The 21,785-nt window shown below is 38.4% G+C and overlaps 1 protein-coding gene across 8 annotated transcripts in view; it reads right to left on the minus strand.

Moving 5' to 3' along the window:
- Positions 1 to 21,785, minus strand: part of NR3C2 (nuclear receptor subfamily 3 group C member 2) — a 365,999-nt gene that overhangs the window by 79,265 nt on the left and 264,949 nt on the right. The gene's annotated exons all lie outside the window — the stretch shown is intronic.

Raw genomic sequence — 21,785 nt, forward strand, 5'->3', positions numbered from 1 at the left:
GTATAAAGCCCAATTATTATTACTTACTACGGGTATTAGGATAACAAATTCCTTCCTTCTTTCATTCATTTTACAAGTCTTCACTGCCTGTCTCCTGTAAGAGACTGCATAAGCGGCATACATACCCAGCTAATATGTTCAGCATAACCAAGCCTCACCCTGTCCTCAACAAGTGTTCAGCCTAGTGGGGGAGGAGTTAAGAAATGTACCACCACTGTACCGCAGTGCAGGTAGAGGTGGGAACCATGATAAAAACGAAAATGGCTAAAATTTACTGAATGCTTAACTAACACCAGGCACTGTTCTAAATGTTTTATATAAATTAACCAATTTAATACTTTAATGAGTAGATCTATTATGATTCTGATTGTAGAATAAGGAAACAGAGACCAGAAAGTTTAAGAAATATAAGATCACATATCTTGTATATCTGAAAGAGAGTTTAAAGGAAGGGTAAATTACTTCATATGCGAATATGATGGAGGTGGTGGGGGATGTAGGAAAGTTGGGAGGTAGATGGGTAGATGGATAGATAATTGGGAAGACGGATGAATGAGAGAACGGGTTAAAAAAAAAAAGTTCCGAAGCACCGAACTGAGCTTAGGTATGTGAGAATTACTTATATTACAAATGTAACATTTCAATTTATTTAAAAATTCTTGAAGAAAACAGACACGTTCTACTTAATCCTAACAGTCATGAGAACTTACAGGACACAAATTTAACATAGAATAGGACTATGTTATACCAATTAACTTGATTTAAAAATAGAGTAATTTGTGTTTACAATTATAGCCACTAATATCACATTCATCACAGAAAATCTTACAATTCAGATAAAAGATAAGCCATCAAACAACAAAAGCTATATTAAATATTGAAACCAGGCTTAAAAGATGAATAAGACAAACTACTGTCTTTAAGAAGTTTAATATTAACAAAAATTTTAAACTTCAATAATTATAGACTGTCTCTTTAATAAAAGATTTGAGGCACAGACATCTGATTTTTAGAACTGTTTATCAAGGAAAAACAGATGTATCATATTCACGTATGTTAATGGAAGATGCTGCCCAGGCACTAGTAACAGGCACTAGTAACCCAGATACTTCCGATGAATGGATGAGTGGGCAAATGAAAAATACTCAGCAAAGTGCCTCAAAAACTAGACAAAACAGAAAAGAACCAAGCACCCAGGTAATCTAAAAACACAGTCAACTGATGACTCTATCAGAGCTTAAGAAAATCTTCAATAGCATTAATCTGTCTTTTGGGCAATTAGATAAACTCTCCTCTAAGTCTCAACTGATTCATCTGAAAAATGGGCACGACCAAGTTTCCCTCTCTTATCTCTCAGAGAACTAAATGGGTATGACAAATAAAAACATGTTGGAAATTATTATTAACATCTGAAATAATATGTCAATGTCACTTCCATTCTTCCCCCATAATTTTGTAAGCATTAAAAATATTCCAGCACATTAAAATGTTCTCATCCTTTATAGGACCACATCTGATGATAACCATAATTTAATTGACTAGAAACAGCCAAGGGTGATATTTTCAAATTTTATTGAAAGTGATATTTGCTTGTAAATTAATGATAAAATTCATATTGCTTTAGGCTTTCAGTCTACAATGCTGTGCTTATTCTCACGGCTGATTTAAGGTCAATGATAGGAAATATCGCGAAGAATACTTAATATATTCTCCAGCACTTACACACAAGGCTGTGGTCTGTAGCATAAACCTAGGGAGAGGATTATCGACATCACATTTAGCATTTCAGGTACATTTAAGTTTATACTGTGATTTTGTGAACATATGTAGGACACTTGAAATTGAGTAATAATCCATATTTACTCCAAGAGTTCAAGGTAATAAATATCTCCAGTGTATCTTTGGCCATGTGTATCTACCCAATATATTTTCTAAAAGGACCAAAAATATGGTTACTTAATTATATTTATATCAAAGTAATGTTTCTAAAATGCTTGAATATTTTATACTGTTATAATACATTTAAGCTCTTCAAAGTGGGTAATAATGTCTTATGTATCCCTATGACATCATATCACTTCCCATGATGCTTATGGGTACCCAATAAAAATGTTTGTTGAATAAATTTACCTTATTTTCAAATTTTAATAAACGTTAACAAACTATTACATATATAAAGTATTAGTTTACTTCCCTGTGGGAAATGTGGGCAAGCTTCTGAGATTTTATGATAAAATTTCTGAATTGTTAATTACTATTCCTTTTCAAAATTTCTACTGTGTAATGACCCATTTGTGGAATTATTACTCTTAAAATACTGTATCTAAAATAAGCTAAATATATTTAGCATTTCACGTTCCAAGCACAGTTCAAAAGAGCTTTAACTTGTTTTCAGCATTCCAATGCTCACCATGACCCAATGAGAGGCACTATTTTCATTTTTCAGGTGAAAAAACTGAAACACAGAGATTAAATACTTTTTCATATTGCAGAGCTAGTAAATACCAGGGTGAGATTTGAATCCAGCTATGGCTCAGAATTCACGCTCTTAACCTCCATGCTACATGCAGTCTCTCTTCCAAACCTTTTCTCTTTATCTAATTTGTTTAATTTTTATACTTTAAGATTAGCTAGCATAAGCTTCAAATCCAAGTGTATAATTAAGATGTTTGCTAATTACACAGGAACACTGTTGGCTGAAGATACTTAAGGAACATGTTTCTATTATCCAAAAGCATCATTGAGCATACATTTGGGAACTTAACCACTGTTTAGCACCTTACTAAATCAATATTGACTTAATGGCCATTGTGCTTTGTGATCTCATGTTCCTAGGTGGCCAGGCCCAAACACCATTTTCTCCACTGCCAGCAACAGTAGCTGTGTGTGTGTCTGTGTGTGTGCACGTGCAGTATACATTAATGTTACTGTAAATGTCTCCCAGTCCCAATTAAACTCACATAAAAGAGGAGTTTCACTTGTTCTACCTGGATGTTATAATAACTAGCACGTGTTTAGTTGCTGCCCTCAGGTACCTAGTCCTTAATTACTAGTAACATTTTGGCAGCCTGTCTTTCCTGGCACTGCTGGGAGACAACTCCTTAGATTCTCGTGAATTGTTCCCTGAGGAACTGGCATTGCGGAGGCCCTGCTTCCTATCCTGACCAACCTGCAAAAGAGCAGGCAGAGCACATCTTGGTGGGACTCTATTAAAGCTGAAAGATTTCTAATGAGATCTCAACATTCACAAGAGCTTTGAAACATGACATGGCAAGATTTCCTCTTTTGCTTTGCTCCACCTCCTGAGGCTGGTATAACCTGACACATACCGTTTTGATAAGCCACCATTGTGGCCAAATGATGGCTGGCTAGGACTTTCACCATGTAAAGATTCTTTAGTCTTAGAAATGGTCATCAGGACAACTTTCCCCCTCTGGAGTATAGTAAAAGAGTGATATATAGTAGAATATGGAATCTTGTTCAATGACAGTATTTCATTAGAAAAAAATAAAGTGAGAATTCTGTCATTGCAGAAATGCTTCATGCCATGTCTCAAAATTTTAGGTCTTGGCAGTAAACATTAGAGAGGCTATATTGAGGTTATATTAAAATACATATTTTTCTGTTCATAGGCCAAATGTAATTACTGCCCACGAAACAGTAACAGCATTCTCCCCCCTTGCCCCTACCACCCACTATCCTCTTTAACAGACCATTTCTCCCATCACCCTCATACATGGGGGCACGAATTTCAGCCCAATAACCCTAATTGTGCTTTCCTGTCTTCTTTATCTCTGTATCTGCATGACTTCTCTTTGCTTTTCTACTGCCAGAGGGGGAGTACTCTCAAAGATAGGGGGCAACTAAGTAATCTGGCCATGAAACCAAAGGAAGCAATGTCATCCTTCTACAGGCTTAACAGCTAATTTGCACTAATAGGGAAAAGATCATCTAAATCAATCCCAATGCAATAAACACCAGTAGAACTGGGTCCTAGGGCAATAAAAAGCTTGTCAGTTGATTATAAGGAAGTAGCATTTCAATTGTTTATAAATACTCTTAGAGTGGTTAAGAAAGTTGAATACAAGTTGTTTTTTTAAAAGTGTCTCCAAATATTCTCAGATTAATCTATGTAATTTAACAAGTTAACATACATTATTGATTTTGTTGACATAGAAAACATGCACAGACATAGAAAACATGAGGCAAACACAAACTCAACCTTTGATCACTTTAAAAGATATTCCAAATGAGTGGGTATCCATATATTACACTTTTTTTTTTTTTTTTTTTTTTTTGAGATGGAGTCTCACTCTGTCGCCCAGGCTGGAGTGCAGTGGCACTGTATTGGTTCACTGCAACCTCTGTCTCCTGGGTTCAAGCAATTCTCCTGCCTCAGCCTCCCGAGTAGATGGGATTACAGGTGCCCACCACCACACCCGGCTAATTTTTTAATATTTTTAGTACAGACAGGGTTTTACCATGTTTGGCCAGGCTAGTGTCAAACTCCTGACCTCAGGTGATCAGCCCACCTCAGTCTCATATATAACATTTTAATGTGTGTGTAAAGCTATCCACAGATATGTGCATCTGTATCTATAATAAATATAACTTTGTTGCAATTGTTATATAATAAGTTTATTACTTAGCAAATAACTAATATCCACCCATTGTATAAGAAGTAACCAGTTTGTGAGCAATGTAATGCTGACTAACAAGATCTGAGCCCTGATAAGAGATTACAATCTTAGGGAAGTTGAATTGATACATAATAAAGTAATTAGGTTTATAAAACTGGATATGATAAGTTTTGGGTCACTGGCGTTTACAATATATTTGGAGAGAAAGACAATGGCAGAGAGAAGTTGTTTTCTCTCTCCATGGGATGGGCTCACACTATCCTGTCCCCTCTGTAGTAATTTCCGCCAAGCCCTGGTTTGCTTTTGGTGTGAGGCAGATTACACTGAAGGTCTATGAGGACCAGGACACTTTGCTGTATGGGGATCCACCTGGAGTCAAGTGCCATTGACCCACCTAAGAGGATAATCCCTTAGGTCAGAAGCCAGAACTGGGCAGAGGGGCTCAAGGGAATCTGAGGGAGTCAGAATAGGGGTTCTCTGATTTTACGGAGACAATAACAAGTTTCTGGAAGATGATTCCCTATGACAGAAATATGACACCCTCCCTATTGGAGACAGACAGGAAGTCAGATAGGGACAAAGCTGGGAAGATGTTTCCAAGGTTCTTCTGGGCTAGACAGACGGTGAGCATGATTACTTTTATGGTATTTGTATTTTCTGTAGCTATATTCTTTTTGCTCCTCTAATATGTACATTTTTCATTCCCCCTCCCCTTTTTAATGCCAATCAAACTCAGGAATGTGTGCACACAGAAGGGGTTTTCAAGGTGAGACAACATGTTGAGGTCTGGCCAGGCTGGGGACCTCATTAGATCAAGCAAGAACCTCAGGGGGAAAGGAAACTCAGAACATCAGAGAAATAGCTTCTGGTAATCATCTCTGGGCAATGGAGAAAGCTTCTGAAGCTTTCTTGTGCTCAAGGCCTGACTGGTTTTGAATGAAAACAAGACAGACCACCGCTGGACTGTGTGGCATGGGGCTGAGGCTGTCCTGTAATTCTGAAGTGCCCTCCGGCACCTCTTAGGAAGAACTGCAGCAGTGGTGAGGCAGAGAGGTGGCTGGTGCCTCCCTGCCGGGTGGATTGATTATGCATGACAACTCCTACTTGGGCCCTGTCACTGTTGTGCTGATATAGACCTTGAGGAGTATCAGAAGGGAGTAACAAAATGACAAATCCTCTACCCACAAAGCTCTGAACAAAACATGCTTCTGAAAGAAAAAAAGGTGGAAAAGACTGCGGTTGACTTATTCCAGAGTAGAGGATAAGGTCTATGAGAAGCCCAATAACAGTTTCAAAAACTTAAAGAGACATTGGCTAAATCATGGGGAGCATCTACTTTCTATTTCCACTGAGGTCAAGATAAGATATGAAGGGTTTAAAGGGCAGAAGAAGGGATTTAGATTAGACATTAGGAGAATTTCCTCCCAGCATTCTGGAATGTGTTATGGAGAAAGCTTGGAATGTACTACTAGCAAGAACATGTACTATTCTTTTCTAAAAATTCTAAGATAATAGGTAGACAGGCATCCTGCTTGCCTGAGGGCAGTTCTGCCCTAAGGTAGAAGAAAGTGATTAAATGAGTTATTGAGATCTGGTGGCCCTACAATGCAAGTAAGTAAGACCCTCTGATGTACATTCCAGACTTACATTTGTCTGAAAGAAATCTCTCTGGTTCATACTTTTCTGAAAAACAGAAATAAATCCCTTATATTTATATGTGTGGTAAAAGATAATTTCAGAAATATGTTTCCAAAATATGCACAAAGGGCAAAGACTGTGATCTCAGAATGCCTGCTTGAGAGAATGTCCAGCACTATGGGAAAAAACCAAACACCTAACGTCCTCTGTGCTCTCTTCTTCGCTCTATCCCACCCCCACCCACCTTTTTTAAAAAGTAGTTTTGGTCGGGTGCAGTGGTTCATGCCCGTAATCCCAGCATTTTGGGAGGCCGAGGCAGGCAGATCAGGAGGTCAGGAGATCAAGACCATCCTGGCTAACACGGTGAAACCCCGTCTCTACTAAAAATACAAAAAATTAGCCGGGCCTGGTGGCGGGCACTTGTAGTCCCACCTACTTGGGAGGCTGAGGCAGGAGAATGGCATGAACCTGGGAGGCGGAGTTTGCAGTGAGCCAAGATCACGCCACTGCACTCCAGCCTGGCGACAGGGCAAGACTCCATCTCCAAAAAAAAAAAAAAAGAAAGAAAAAAGTACTCTCACCATTATAAAGCAAGCTGTTTGCTCAGTCCTACATGTAAAACACACTCTTTGGTTTCTTGTAATCTTGAGATTACATTATTTTATTAGTGGTGAAAATAGTAAAGAGCTATCATTAATTGAGAATCTGTATGTCAGGTACTAAGATAACAGCTTTTAGAAATATCCCATTCAATGTCTTCATAAGCACACTATGGGGTAGGTACTGTGTTATCACCATGTACAGAGGGGTAAAGTGACGTATGCAATAACTGTAAGTAGCATTAGAGGGAAGTGACTTATTGTAATGACATGAAACACTACAATAGAGAAATCCCATTACATTTGCAGACAACATCTAATGACATCTAATCAGAAGGTCAAAGGGGGTGAGAAGAGGATCGACAGCTAAAATGGTTTTTCTAAATTATCTCTAAGGTCACCACTGGATCACCTCTGTTGACAGAGATTAGTCTTTTAAATAGGAGGCTTGTAACAACCTGTGCCAATACACAAGAGGTTTTCATTTTTAACTCCCTGGGCAGCACAGTCAACTTCTTCACACTGGAAGGCTATTTTACTGTTACACACAGCTCAGGCTTTTCGCTTTTGCTCCCTGTTATGACATTTTGATTCAATTGGAGGAGAATTTAACAATGCAGAAATCAATCTAGTCAGTTTGTATAAAAAATAGAACTTACTAAGGAAGGAACCTACTACTTCTTTTATTAAAAATAAAGTTCCTGAGCTCCGTTGCAACTGGTAAGTTCTTCAGACAAATATATCTTTATTTAGATGTAAATATCTAAATCAAATTTACATTCTTTAGAAAATAGAGTATCTGCTTTGTAAATTCCTATTCTTTGAGGATAACTATGCTGAAGATTGATGCATGTACATGTGTAAAACAAACAAGCAAAAAAGAAAACCTCTAAGTAGTTTTATAATACATTTAAAATAAGAAAAATAGCACTATGATAGCTGTAGTCCCACAGCAAATGGCCCCTCACTCAGTTAAAAAGTTAATTCTTTAACAGCTTCAAGGGCTGCCGTCTTGGCATATGTTTCAGCAGAGAATTTATTACATGAAACACGATCTCATTGAGCATGCAAGGTAAATAGACTCATTAAGAATGTTTTATGAAGAAACATTACTGTTCTAACAAGGTCACAGGGGTGAATAAGGTACGAGAAAGAGGCAAAAGGCAGTGACCTGGAAATGGACTACAGCCCTCAGCTTAGTTTACTAGGCCTTCCCAAGTTCTAGCATGATCTTCACTAGACTTGGGCTGAAAATAACTAGTTAAATGCTGGAATCTACAGTGGTAGAAAAGTCCCAGGAAGAGCCCTGTGCATACCTCCTCAAACTGTCAAGTCAACTCAAGCAGGGTCCATATTAAGCAAATATGATATACAAAAATAAGAGCTTACCAAACAGATAGATGAGGGGAATAGTTACAATAAGTAATAGTTTTCTAAAAAACAAAAATGTAAGCAAAAGATTCCTTCAATAAGTACTTAAAGAATATTTAAACTATAATACATGTACATTTGTTTGCACATTACTTTTTAGGGCTGTTTAAATTATTCTGTTCTTCCCCTAAACATTTGTTGCTACTTTAGTGCAGTGGTTTCCACATCTTGGTCCCTTGATTATACCCAGTGACTTGGAAGTACCCAAGACTTCTAAGACAGCTAAGGAAGTTGCCTAAATGTAATTTCAGAATTTTTTTTTTATGATTAGTGTAATTTGTGTCCTAAAGAAATAAAAACTCTTAATGAGGAATAAAAAAATATACACACCAGGAGAGCAGTTTTATCTCCAATATTAATTTTCTTCAAAATATTTCTTCCCTCTTAGTTCAACAATCTTTCTGTGAAATAAATTACTTATGGCTACATCATTATAATTTTAACTATTTCTTAAAGAACTATTACTTAACAACATATATTATCAAAAACCACCTTAATTATAATCAAATCATAAATAATCCTTTATATTATTTATATGAAAACAAAACTGAGTTTTACTCAAGAATACTAATGCTGCGATTATAACTGAATCATTAAAAACTATTAAAATTGCTTAGTAAGAAAAAGAACTGATGAGTCAGATAACCAAACAAAATAATAATCCTGTGAATTGATACAAAAATATTTTTCACAATTGCTTTACCAGTCTGTATTTCTGAGTTACTCTCTGTAATACACTAATACAGTATTTCTGTATTACTATCACTCTATTATTAAGAACATTTTACAAATGCAAGACAAAAGAAGCTAAGCAGAATTTTTAAACAATCTTCAAGTCAGAAACTAGTACTACTACAAAAAAGGATAAGCAGAGTAAGTACATATTAATGACTTAACAGGATACCACGCAAGTTGGATGGCAAAATTAAACAGGCCCGAGGAAAGAGAAAGCAAACCTTGATAATTATTGCTTTTACGCATTTAAATATTACTCCACATTTTATTCCACTGATATTATCAAAATTAGTCTAAATTAAGAATTAATAGTAGTCAACGATGCATGTACTTCAAAAAAAGTTATTTTTCTAGGCTGGGATCTCTTCAGGATACAGACTGAATTGGTCTGCAAACTCCCAGATAAAGCAGAGCCAAACAAAATGGCCTTTTTTGAAGAAGTGATTGTCTTGCAGTTGCTCCTCCTGTTTGGATTCCAGCTTGTCTCTGCACACAGGGTTGGTATTGCAGCATCCTGAGGCACTTTGATGATGTCTTGTGCTGTCAGGTCTCAGGGAACTGCTGAGGACCTGGTGGTGAGCAGGGCCACGTCAGAGTGGCCAGAATGGGGGCAGACACACAGGCCTGCCCTGCCCTGCCCAGCTTTGTTTACAAGATTAACTTCTATTTTTTCATTTGGTATTCTGCCACAGTGTAAATTCCAGAGCTTTGGTGACTCTCTCAAAATCTAATTCTGCACAGCAGGCTGAATAAACGCCTCTTTAAAAGAATGTGCTTCCCATTTTAGTTTCAAAAGTATTCTTCGTATTTCTATCATTTAGTCATACCCTACCATCCTAAAGGAAAATGGTCCAAGAGAGAATTTAAGAAAGTTCTTAATACACAAGATAACCAGCTCACTGAAAATAAGCTTTTAATTTTTAGTGATTCCTTATAATCCGTATTTTCCATTCATATGAGATTGAACCATAGACTTGGATAGAAACAGTCAGCCGTTATCCATCAAAGCTATGAAGGACCCGTCCTGGGAGGACTTCCAGAAATTTTAATATGGGTAGTTCAGGAAGGGCAGCTGGGACATATCTGAAAGTTTTTTGGTGGGGAGATTGGGGGCTGTAATTCACATTTAAATCGCTATTAATTTTTAAAGTAACATCACATCGATAGTCCAGAAATTAAACAAAACAGTTTTCGTTTCTTCTCTCAAGTTGTTTACCACTTACTTGTTACTATTCTGCTTATGTTCTAATGGTAGGTTTCCCTTCATTTAAAACAAAGTCTGCTGCGTGTAGTGATTTTCACACTTGTATTCCTAGGCCCAAAGAATGATGGATCTTCAATGAATGATTTCACTAATGGCTTTGTTAGTGTAAGGACAAGCCTCTCCTGGTGTCACAAGGTGGTTATGGCTGTCACTCCAGTGAAGCTCTTGACTAGGATCGGCTCTTCGCTGCTGACTTGGAATAAGGCCAACCTCTTGCTATGATTTTAAAATGGGTGATGTGGTTCTAAGTCATGTACTATGTAAAACTCTATTCTTAACCCTCATAATAATTTCAACCTCCAAATTTAAATGGGACTAACAAAAGTCTATACAACCTTCCCTTTAGAGCATTTTTATCCTTTAGCGATTTTTTTCGGACCCACAGTTAAGATTAGACATTCTCTTTTATATTCAGATATTCTCCCTTTATAGATATGATCATAGAGGATAAAGATCATAACACCATGCCCAACATGATATGCTCTATACTCGTTTGTTCAGTTTCTGAGGTATTATGCTTAGAACTTATCTAAGTATTTTATTGCATGACACACAGTAGGCACTAAATAAGTGATTACTGAACAAAGGGAAAGAAAGAGCAAATAAACAAATAAATGAATGCTTTGCTGACCCTCTATACCAGGTTACATTTCTTGATGTGATAACCACAGCCACCATTTTGGAAAGAGAGGATGTTAGGTTTCACCCCAGACCCCAATGAACTACACTAGTCTACGTAGAAAACAATTCCAGGCAAGGCTCAACCCAGCATTACGCTAATAACAAAAGTAGGTCAAGCAACCTCCAAGAAGCAAAACCAACTACAGGAGCAGAGGACCTGACAGTCCTGTGGCCAGGGGGACCAAATGTTGTTTTCTCTGACTGGGCAGCAAACAAGCAGGCAATCCTACCACTTCCAACCTTGAGCGAGTCTAAAGAGAGAGGAAACAGGGAGAAGCCAAAAAGAAAGGAGGCCTTTAGCTTCACAGAACCATACTCCAGAAACAGACTCCAGGAGAGAGGCAGTCTATATACTCAATCTTAGGGCCCAATAAACATCATTAAACGAGCCATGCAGCATGGGTTCCTTTTTGTGGGTGGAATGATGGAAAGTGTCTTTGACCTTGACCCTCCCTTCCTTATGGAAGGGGCAAGTGATGCAGAGAAAGACTAATTTCCCCCTGCCCCAAATGCCCATCAGCAAGTCAAGGTTTTAGTACCCAAACTGTGAGCACACCAAGAGAATGAGAGCCTTCTAGACCCAGAAAGGACCTCATAAAACACGCAGGTTAATCTGTTTTAAATGAGAGGAAATAAAGTTCCAGAAAGATGAACTGGCTTGCCAGGGTTCCAGCTGAAAGAGGTGGCATGTACACAGAGACCCACCATTTCAAGTTTAGTGGCCTGTTAGCAGTGTTAGCACCAGAACTGTTATGTAGAAGGGACTTAGAGAAATGTGAGAAAACACATTTGCTTCATAAGAATTTATTGATATTTACTTAGGATAGGTTGGAAGGCATTTGGTGAAAATTATGAGGGGAAGGCCAAAAACCTCTCCCAAGGCCATCCAACAACCACTGTAATATCTGTTTAATTTGGCATAAACACAAAACCATCCAAATGGAATTCCAGCTTTTTACAAAATAGTTTCTCCAGAATTACTGTGAGAAGCTACAAAGTTGGATGACAAAGTTATCCATGACCCTTGGTGGCCAGCTTGTTAGCGGATAGCCAGTGAGTTGTCGCAATTACCTATGTAGGATGTGCCTATGTTTGGAATGTGCCTATGTTTGGTAATCACATACCAAAACTATGCCTTCATAAAGCACCCAGTAATTACCATGCACCACTCTAACTGTAAATTTCAAGGAGACACTAAAGAACTGTTGTAGACCTGATTATCAAAGCCCTGTGAATTGAAATCAATATACTATAACATATGAGTGTTAGATACAAGTTGAAGCCTCTGAAGGCAGGTCACTACGGTGGCATAAAATCAGTTTTTCTAAATACCAAGCAGCATTTGGATGAATAGATCTATGATGACCATATTGCCCTCACTGTACACAGCCTAAACTCATCTCTCTGGAAAGTTAATCTTTCATAACATTAACATCAGTTTGGTTAAGACATCACTTACATAAATTATTCTCAATATTATCAGCTGTTATAGTCCACATTTTTTTTTCACTTGGTTCCTATGCTTAAAAAGCTAAACAAAATTTTAATCTTGTATTTGCAGGGAGCTTCTATCAACCAACTTCTGAGAAACACATATAATATATTACAAAAAAGACTGAGAAAAGAAATTAGAAATCTGGGAAATGAACCTGGTAAGATACACTATGTAGCTACTTCAACAACTCATAAGGATCAAATATGATTTATGATTACATATATATAAAATCATATATATGAATATATATATATATTCATCTCTTTATCCTCAACTATGCTTTAATTTACTTACTTCCCAAAGTGTAAATAACTACTAAAAGCTATGGATATTTTAAGGGCTTAATAAAAGTAATGGGATATAACTGAGAAGTTCAAACGACAAAAGATCTAAACAAAGATGAAACACATAAAGCCAAAGACTGAAAACAGAGATGGTCATACTGCTTCTCAAACTCTGGTCAATGGGTGAGCTTCCTTATGATCACCTCAGGGCTTACTCAAGATGCAGAATCTTGGGCTGCCCAAAGTACACATGGCAGAGTATCTACCAGTGGAGGCTGGGAGTCTTCATTTTTAACAAACTTCCCATGTGATTTCTTCCTGCACATTGGAATTGAGAACTATCAACCGAAAGGTTCTGAATGAGATTACAGAAAACAGGAGAAAGAGAGAAACTGAGAAAAGATGATTTGTTAACAGGAGGGAAGAGCAGGAGGGAGGGAAAGAAGGACAGGTATTAAAAATTTGGTCTACACCACGGTTTCTCAACGTTATTGACATTTTGGGGTGGATAATTCTTTGTGTAGAAACGGTCCTGTGCATTGTACAGTGTTAGCAGCATTCCTGGCCCTCTACCCAAAAGATGCCAGTAGCAATCCCCCAACCTCCAATTGTGACGATAAAAAATATTTCCAGAATTTGCCAAATGTCCCTTCCAGGGATAAAACCACCCCTGGTTGAGATTCACTAGTCTATACTAAGGAAGTTGTTAAAGCAAGAACAGTGAACTAGAAAGATCATGAAATCTCTTGGGTATATAAAAAATGATCAAATGAAAACTGAAATAAGAAGCATGCTAATTCATTATGCTCCTAAAGTTAGTTTCCTTAATAGCAGAAGTCATAAACTGGAAAGTGAACTCAGCATAATAAAAACATTCATTTTCATCTTTCAACATTTAGCATATTTCACACAAACGTGCACTTCTGACACTGCTTGAAAATTTTTTTTTTTGAATCTGGCAATACCTGCAACAAATAGCTAGACCTGAAACTGGCCAGTCCCTTTGGCATGGCAACAAACAGCTCGACCTGGACTGGCCACTGCCCTTCGATGGAGCGTTCACTTCCTACCCCCATGCTTTATAGCTGGGTGGATTCTATTAAAAAATTCCATAAATATGTAATGGGTGTTGTAAGAGATTGGAATATGTTTTAAATGTATTTATTTAAAACTTACATTTAGTTTCCTAGATGCCAAAGTCTTAGTAGTAGGACCACACTTTTAAACTACAAACATAATTTACAAGCAACACAAGCACAGGTACACAGTCCACTAGAGAAATACCCAAAGTTTAGTGTAATCATAATATCAGGTTTATTATCACAAGACATGGCCAAGTAACGTGCCACACCCAAAGGGCGTATGTACTGACTGACAAGCACATATCCTGGATGTCATTACACTCATAAAAAAATGAGTAATGACTGGTTGATCTCAACACTCACATTCACATCAAAATTCAAACTGGGCTTCTACAACACGCTTCCTTACTAGCCATCCATTCAAAAGAATATTTGTTCCTGTGATAGAACAGGGCATCCCCTAAATGCACACTTCCTTCAGCTGTGTTGCTGCCACTAGTCCCCAGGGTCAACTTCCTGCTGACACCACCTGGAGGTAAAAAGGTCCACACCCCTAGGTTTACAGTCTATGTCTCATCTTTGAAAGTTGCACCTCTTTACCTATGCTATGCCAATTTAAGTGTACAATTAAACATGATTGCAATGTGAAGGAATTTCCAGGTATGAGCTCTACAGAGTTACCCCAATTACGAGTGCAGCTTCACGCTCCTCAGTTATCTAGGCACACATTTTTCTCAGGGATGAATGCCTTATAGCAGTGGTTCCCAATCTTTTGGGCACCAGGGACTGGTTTTATGGAAGACATTTTTTCCTTGGACAGCAATGGGAAGGATGGTTTGGGATGAAACTGTTCCACCTCAGATCATCAGGCATTAGATTCTGATAAGGAACGCGCAACCCAGGTCCCTCGAATGTGCAGTTCACAATAGGGTTGATGCTCCTATGAGAATCTAATGTGGCTGCTGATCTGACAGAAGGTGGAGCTCGCCTACCACTCACCTCCTGCTGTGTGGCCCAGTTCCTAACAGGCCGTGGACCCAGTATTGCTGCCTTACAGGTCCAGCCTGATGATGCTCTCTTTTTTCAACTGGAAGGCTTCTCTATTTCCCAGAAGTGGAGCTGCACTACTGTCTTTGTGTTCATGGTCTTAAACATAGCACTGCTTATTTCCACTCTACTCAAGTGGCCACCCAGACAAGGGATTAGGCTTCCTGTCAATCTTGAAGTTCCTGGGAAGACAGGTGCTCCTCCCACCTGAAATCAGTACAGATCCTTGACTCTGACCTTGGATTACATGTATTCTAGAAACTATGGATTCCAATAATTTAGTTGGTAATCCCTGGGGGTTTACTCCACTAAGCTCCTCAACTAAACCTTTCACCTTAACCTACTCATCTTGGGTTTGCTTCACTCTTGGTTTTCTTTTCTTTCTATTACCTCTTATTCTTTGCTTTTTTACATTTGTTTTGGGGGCTCATTTATCCATCCTTTACTCTAGGTCAACTCATCCTAATTTTCTTTTACCTTAAACCTAATGAGGTTCAAAGTTCACTACAAACCATCAAACCAGGATTGAAATTCCTACCTTAACAGCAGCAACAGCTATCCCAACACCCCATTTTCTTCCATCCCGGTGACAAAAATTTCAGTTAAGTAAGCATAATCAAGAAGTTCAAACAGTACTTAGAATTCCTCACCAAGGACTGAAGAGATATAAGCCTTTCCTGCAGTATATTATCATTTAAGAAGTTGCCAAATTATGCCATATAAGTCAACAATAAGGACCAATTTGGAAACTGCACTGTCCTGGTGCAGGGATGGAAAACACATTACACTAAAACTTTGTTAAAATACCATCGTTGGACTCTGTTACAGGACTAATTTTATAATGAAATCTTTTGTGTCTTTAATAACTATAGCCAAACCTTATCATGATTATTATTTTTTGGCCAAACAGGCAAGGTTTAATGGCATGTTTATTCATTCATTCATTCATTCATTCATTCAGTCATTCATTCACTCAATAAGCATCTAGTGTGCTAAGTGCTCTGAAAAGAAAGACAAAAAAAAGGACAACTCTGTTCTTGTAAGTTCAGACTATCTGGCAAGAAATAACCTATAAACAAATAATTATAATAAAAATGTGGTGAGTGCTATAATAAAGGCTTTGGAATCACAGAGAAGGTACTAATCAACTCCATCTAAGGAAGTCATTAAAAGCTTTATAGGAAAAGTCTTAATAAATTATAAACATATATAACACTGTAAAACTGTCTAAAAGGGAATGAAAGCTTTCCCCACTGTGTAAAGGTTGATTTCTGAGGAGTGCACTTAACCTGGAGGTGATGAGTTGGTTACAGAGATTTATTAGCAAAGGGGAGGAACACGTAGGGGCCATTTCAGAACTGTGTTGACAAAGGCACAAACTAGCAAGAATACAGAGAGCCTTCTTGGAAGAGAGGGATGGTGTCAGGGAGTAAGGACAGAGAGCGGAATGAGGTGGGTGACAGAGTGGCAACATGTTTTTGTTGGACATAGGTCATTACATAGTATGGTGGCAAGAATAATGAAGACTTCACCTCCCAATCCCTGGGATCTGTCAATGTGCCACCTTACATGCCAAAAGGAACTCTGAATATTAAATCAAGGATTTGAAGATAGGGAAGTTATCCTGAATTGTCTGGGTGTGTGCCATGCCAATAAGGGTCCTTACTGGGGAAAGATGGAGGCAGGACCAGGAGAAAGGAGATGTGATGATGGAAACAGGGGTGTAAGTGATGCCTTTAATCTGGCTTTGAAGATAGAAGGGGCCATGAGCCAAAGAATGTGGGTAGCCTCTAGATATTGGAAAGGGTAAGCAAGTGAATTCTCTCACAGAGCTTCCTTTAAGGAACACAGTCTGTTGACACATTGAGTTTAGCCCAGCCTGACTCATTTTGGACATCTGACCTGCAGAAATGTGAGATGATAAACTTGTGTTGTTTTAAGCCAATAAGCTTATGGTAAATTTGTTACAGCAGCAATAGGAAACTAATTCCCACAGGAATCCAGGGGGCTTCCTTCTTGGTCCTCCTAAGTATCTGGCACAAATGAGAGGCCCTTGTTGTAGCTGACAAAGAGGGCCCTTTTACTCAAACCAGCAGTGCTGACACAGCAGAAACTGCTCCAGCACTGAAGCAGAAGGAGCATAGGCGGGAGGAGCCCCTGACTGTGTGGAGAAGGCTGGGGAGGCAGGTAGTAGGATTCCTAGCACAAGAAGATTCATGGGAGTGGCTCAGAACTTTTCGAGGGGTGAGGGAGAAGGCAAGACAAAAGGGTGTGTGTGTGTGTGTGTGTGTTGAAAACAGACTAGCATTGTGTTCACTGCTTTATGTTCAGTCATAGATTCCCATTTGTTTTGAATTTCAAGCAACCTAAGGGAAGCTTCAGATTTTGTTTATTAAAAAAATAAGTCAAATGATTTGACAAAAACTGAGCTACTGGATATGAAAGCCTGCCTGGCAATGGGACAGTTACTGAGTCTCAGAGTAAATAAAGCAAATAAAGTAAACCCTTTTAAAATTTCCCCTTTGTTCTGGATCTGTTTTTCAACTCCAGAGTATTTTAATCGAATCTCTTATATAATACTCAGAAGTCAGATAAGGACTTTTCTTCATCCATAAAACACCTGGAAAACCAACAATAGCGTCACCGGTGGCTCAGGTATTATCTAGAAAAGTTCAACGGCATGACCCAAATCACCTCTATGGAGTGACAACGAAGTGGTTCCAGACGGTATTTCCTCTGAAGAACAAACAGAATGGAGAACACATCTACTTGGGGGCCTGAAGACACCAGCCACGCACAGACATTTCTGTCTGACCGTACTGATGAACAGCATGAGCAAAGGCAACCATGGCGGGAGCCTGGGGATGCAGCATGTGGGGGGCAGGGCGTAACCCCAGTTCCCTTTGCTCTGCGTCTCCCCAGGGGGTATAAATATCTATATGTGTCCATGGTGTGAGGTGGGGCAGACGAGTAGAAGTGAAGTAGCAATTAGGGTAGCATCTCTAGGTTGGTTTCCTCTCTCTTAATGAATCACAAGCCATGCTGGGGTCCCTCCTTCTCCTCCTCGGTTGTCATCCTAAGACTGTTCCCCACTCTTGACTTCTCAATACCAGGAAGTAGGGTCACTGTTTGAGTGCTTGTCCTCTCCGATGATATCGGACCTACCTTAATCTTCACGTTTTAAATGCTCTTGTCCAAATGTCTGTAGCATTTAAATGTACAGCTGATCAAATCTATTTAAAAGTTATTAGTGAGATACAAAACTGGTAAAGTCAGTAGACTACAAAACTGGCAAAGTCAGTAGTCCCTTTGTAAGGCTATGTTAGGGTTGGCATGGAAAATGCAAATACATTAACTTGAAACATCGTATTCAGGGACTTCTCCCAATGAAGAAATAGTTACAGAATGCTGACCACTGATTTCCTTAAAAAAGATAAAATTACACTAAATCAAAAAACAAAACACACACACACAAAACAGCTAGAGGCCTGTTAAAAAAAAATCAGTGAAAGGACCTTCTTATCCTAAGAAGAATGCTGCCAATGTCAGCAACCCTTGGAGCAGTGGTTCCTAGCCCTGGTGAACTGATGCACAACAGAGGTCTAGAAAAGGAAGGATGTCCGTGCTCCATTCAGATTTACTGCACAAGAATCTCTAGGAGCAGGGCATGGGTGAGTACGTTTAAAAGAAAGACTTGACAGATGATTCTGAGATGCAGTGAGAACTGTTCAACAGGATAGCTTATTTACAGCCTAGACGTCCCATTATTCCTCCACAAAAGCTTTTGAATTTGGCTTAAAATTTCTAATCTGACTCAACTTTATTTATCTAAAAATATGAGTATATATAGGATGGAAAAGTGTTTTTAATGCCATGAGATTTAAGTCTTTTGCTTTAAAAATATATATTTATATGCATGCATTATATATCTAATTAACATATGAAAATGTTTCCAATATGTCTTTCATTTCTTATTTTTCTATTTTTCTACTGTAGTATATTTTATGTCTTCATATGTAAATAAAGATGAAACAGTTTGAATTTTTACTTGTGAATTAGTCTAATTTTGGAATTAAGAATGGCTTGATTTGAAGACTGCTAGAGTAAGAAAACTGAACTGAAAGAAATCTGTAAGAATTAAAAATTTTTTTTAGCCAGGCATGAGCCTATAGTCCCAGCTACTCAGGAGGCTGAGGCGGGAGGATCACTTGAGCCCAGGAGCTATGACTGCACTATTGCACTCCAGCCTAAGCGACATAGCAAGATTCTATCTCTAATATAAACTAAAAATAAAAATTTTAAATTGTTCATGAAGCTTGCCTCCCAGTTTCTCTAGCAGTTGCTGACCATCAGTTGCAAAGAGTTTCTTGGGGGCAACAGTAATATGTCAAGGTGGTTCCAGAGCTGAAGGGAGATGAAAGAAAGTCAGCTGCTAGAAAGAGGTTACCCTAGTCTTAGCCTGCCTCCCAGGCATTTCCTAGTATCTTTCACAAGAGCTAGAAACCTTTATAGTAAAACTGGATTCATTTTTTGGTAAGAATTTGAGGGGCCGATTTTCATATTCTGAGTTCAGGGAGCAACTCTGTCTACTGTAGATGTTGAAATTGTAACTGAGGTGGTCTGCGGTTAGGAAGGTGAGTGGGCTTTCTGCAAGACTGCATGAGGCGGAGCTGCTCTTTCCAGACAGCACCCATGCACACATCAGTAGATAGCACAGGGCCATTTGATGAGATGGATGTACAAAGAGAGCATCTGGGATGAACCTACCAATGCAGTGAGGGACAGAGTCACATGAAGCCATCCTGAGATGCCTCTACCTTTTCCCAGTAGATGGAAGTCAAGGAGTTGTGGATACCACTTTGAAGCAAAGAGAAAGAACTCTAGGGATTTGGGCCATTATCAACACTGAAGGCACTCTTCGAGTCTCTTTGCTAAATTTCCAGTGTTTATCAGATCTACAATAAATTTCTTCATTTTAAAGATTAGCTCCTAGAAAGAGCAAGGCCAGTGCCTACCTTCTTATTATCACAATCACATCATTGCAGGGGACGCCTTGTATGTCAGAGGCATGTGATGGGTTTTTACTGAATAAATGAATTGATTCATCAGACATGTACTTTTTAAATACTGTGATCCCCCTATACAAATTAATCTTAATATGAAAAATAATTATGTGATAACAATATATGCTTATTTTCATTCCCATTTAAAATATTTCGCATTAGTATGCTGAAGGAAGAAGAACAATTACATTTTGGAGTTTCTTATTTTCATGACCTACATCAGAAACTGCCTTTATATTGTTGTTAAGTATTCTTTTCAAAATAATGAAGCAGCACATTCTAATGAAGCCATTTTTATTAGTTCTACTAATTTGGCTTTTAAGAACCTCTCTGTCAAACTGTAAATCATTATGTTTTTAAGCAGCAAATGAACTGCTCAGCAAACATTTGACTCTTACTCCCCATCTTTATTCCAATTTATTACAAATAACTTTTACTCTTCTTTATTAATCATGGTAACGAGTATGCATTTTATAATTTGACAAATCAATAGTTTTAAAATATGTTAGAATTGGGTTAGCCTTTAAAGGTATGTTATCTGTTCAGAAAAATCATCATCTGAAAAGATACTAATGATATTAAATATCATACATTTACTACTAAGACTGAAGGACTGTTAGCTGAAGGAAAGTTAGCTGAATGGTTTTCGGTACATTCTAGAGCTGAGAACAGAAGACTTTATTGTAACATAAACAGCTTCTCCATCTTCACAATCACATAATTCAGTGTGAAAATGGGGAAAGTAGGATGTCTGTTCAGAAAGCCAACAATAATCAGATCATTAGTCACTAGATTTTCAAATAAAAAAAACATTAAGTTATATTCCTCAGTGGACACACCCAGTCACAGAAAGTAAGTGAATGCGATGTTTACAACTTTGAGAAAAGTCTGAGGCAGATGACACCAGTCAATTCTCAGAGAGCAGGCAGGTACTTTACCTAGGATGGCTGATCATCCCTTTCTGAGATGACTGAGTGTATTAACCTATGATGGTTGGTTGTAAGTGATCTGCCCTCACTTCCCTAGTATCTCCATATCCCTCATCTCATCCCTGACCCCAGAACTCATCCTCAATCTTAGGGCCTGGGGTCAGTGCTGGCATTTAGGCACAGAGAACAATTTAGCTATAGAGGTAATGTTCTACAAGAGAATGTCCACCTTACACATTAAATTAGTAATTTTTTTAAAGCTTCGGAGATTTGCTTAATTTATGCTTTTCTGTCTTGCTTTGGTTCGTGTGTTTTCAAAGTACCCATAGTAAAACGTTTTTGACTCCAAAATAAAGCCTTCAGGGCCAGGTGCAGTGGCTCACATCTGTAATCCTAGCACTTTGAGAGGCCAAGGGGGGCAGATCCCTTGAGGCCAGGAGTTAGACACCAGTCTGGCAAACAAGGTGAAACCCTCATCGCTACTAAAAGTTAGCCGTGTGTAGTGGCGCACACCTGTAATCCCAGCTAGTTGGTAGGCTGAGCCATGAGAATCACTTGAACCCGGGAGGCGCAGGTTTCAGTGAGCTGAGAATGCGCCACCTCACTCCAGCCTGGGCAACAGAGTGAGACTCCATCTTGAAAAAAAAGCCTTCAAGAGTTCTGTTTCAAGAAGCATGAAGCTAATATTTCACTTTGATCATCTGCTTATTGAAAACTGATTTTTTTTCACTTTTAAATGTATGGATAACATAAAATACGTAGATAAAAATTAGGATATTGAAAATTTTGACACGATTTCAAGGATGTTCTGCAATTAATAGATGCCTGTAACTGTTATGGGTTTGTACTAGAGATGTGTTTATTATACTCTGATTGTTATAGTCACAGTTCCTTTCT

This window comes from Macaca fascicularis, chromosome 5 (assembly GCF_037993035.2).
Source record: "Macaca fascicularis isolate 582-1 chromosome 5, T2T-MFA8v1.1".
Classification (NCBI taxonomy): Eukaryota; Metazoa; Chordata; class Mammalia; order Primates; family Cercopithecidae; genus Macaca; species Macaca fascicularis.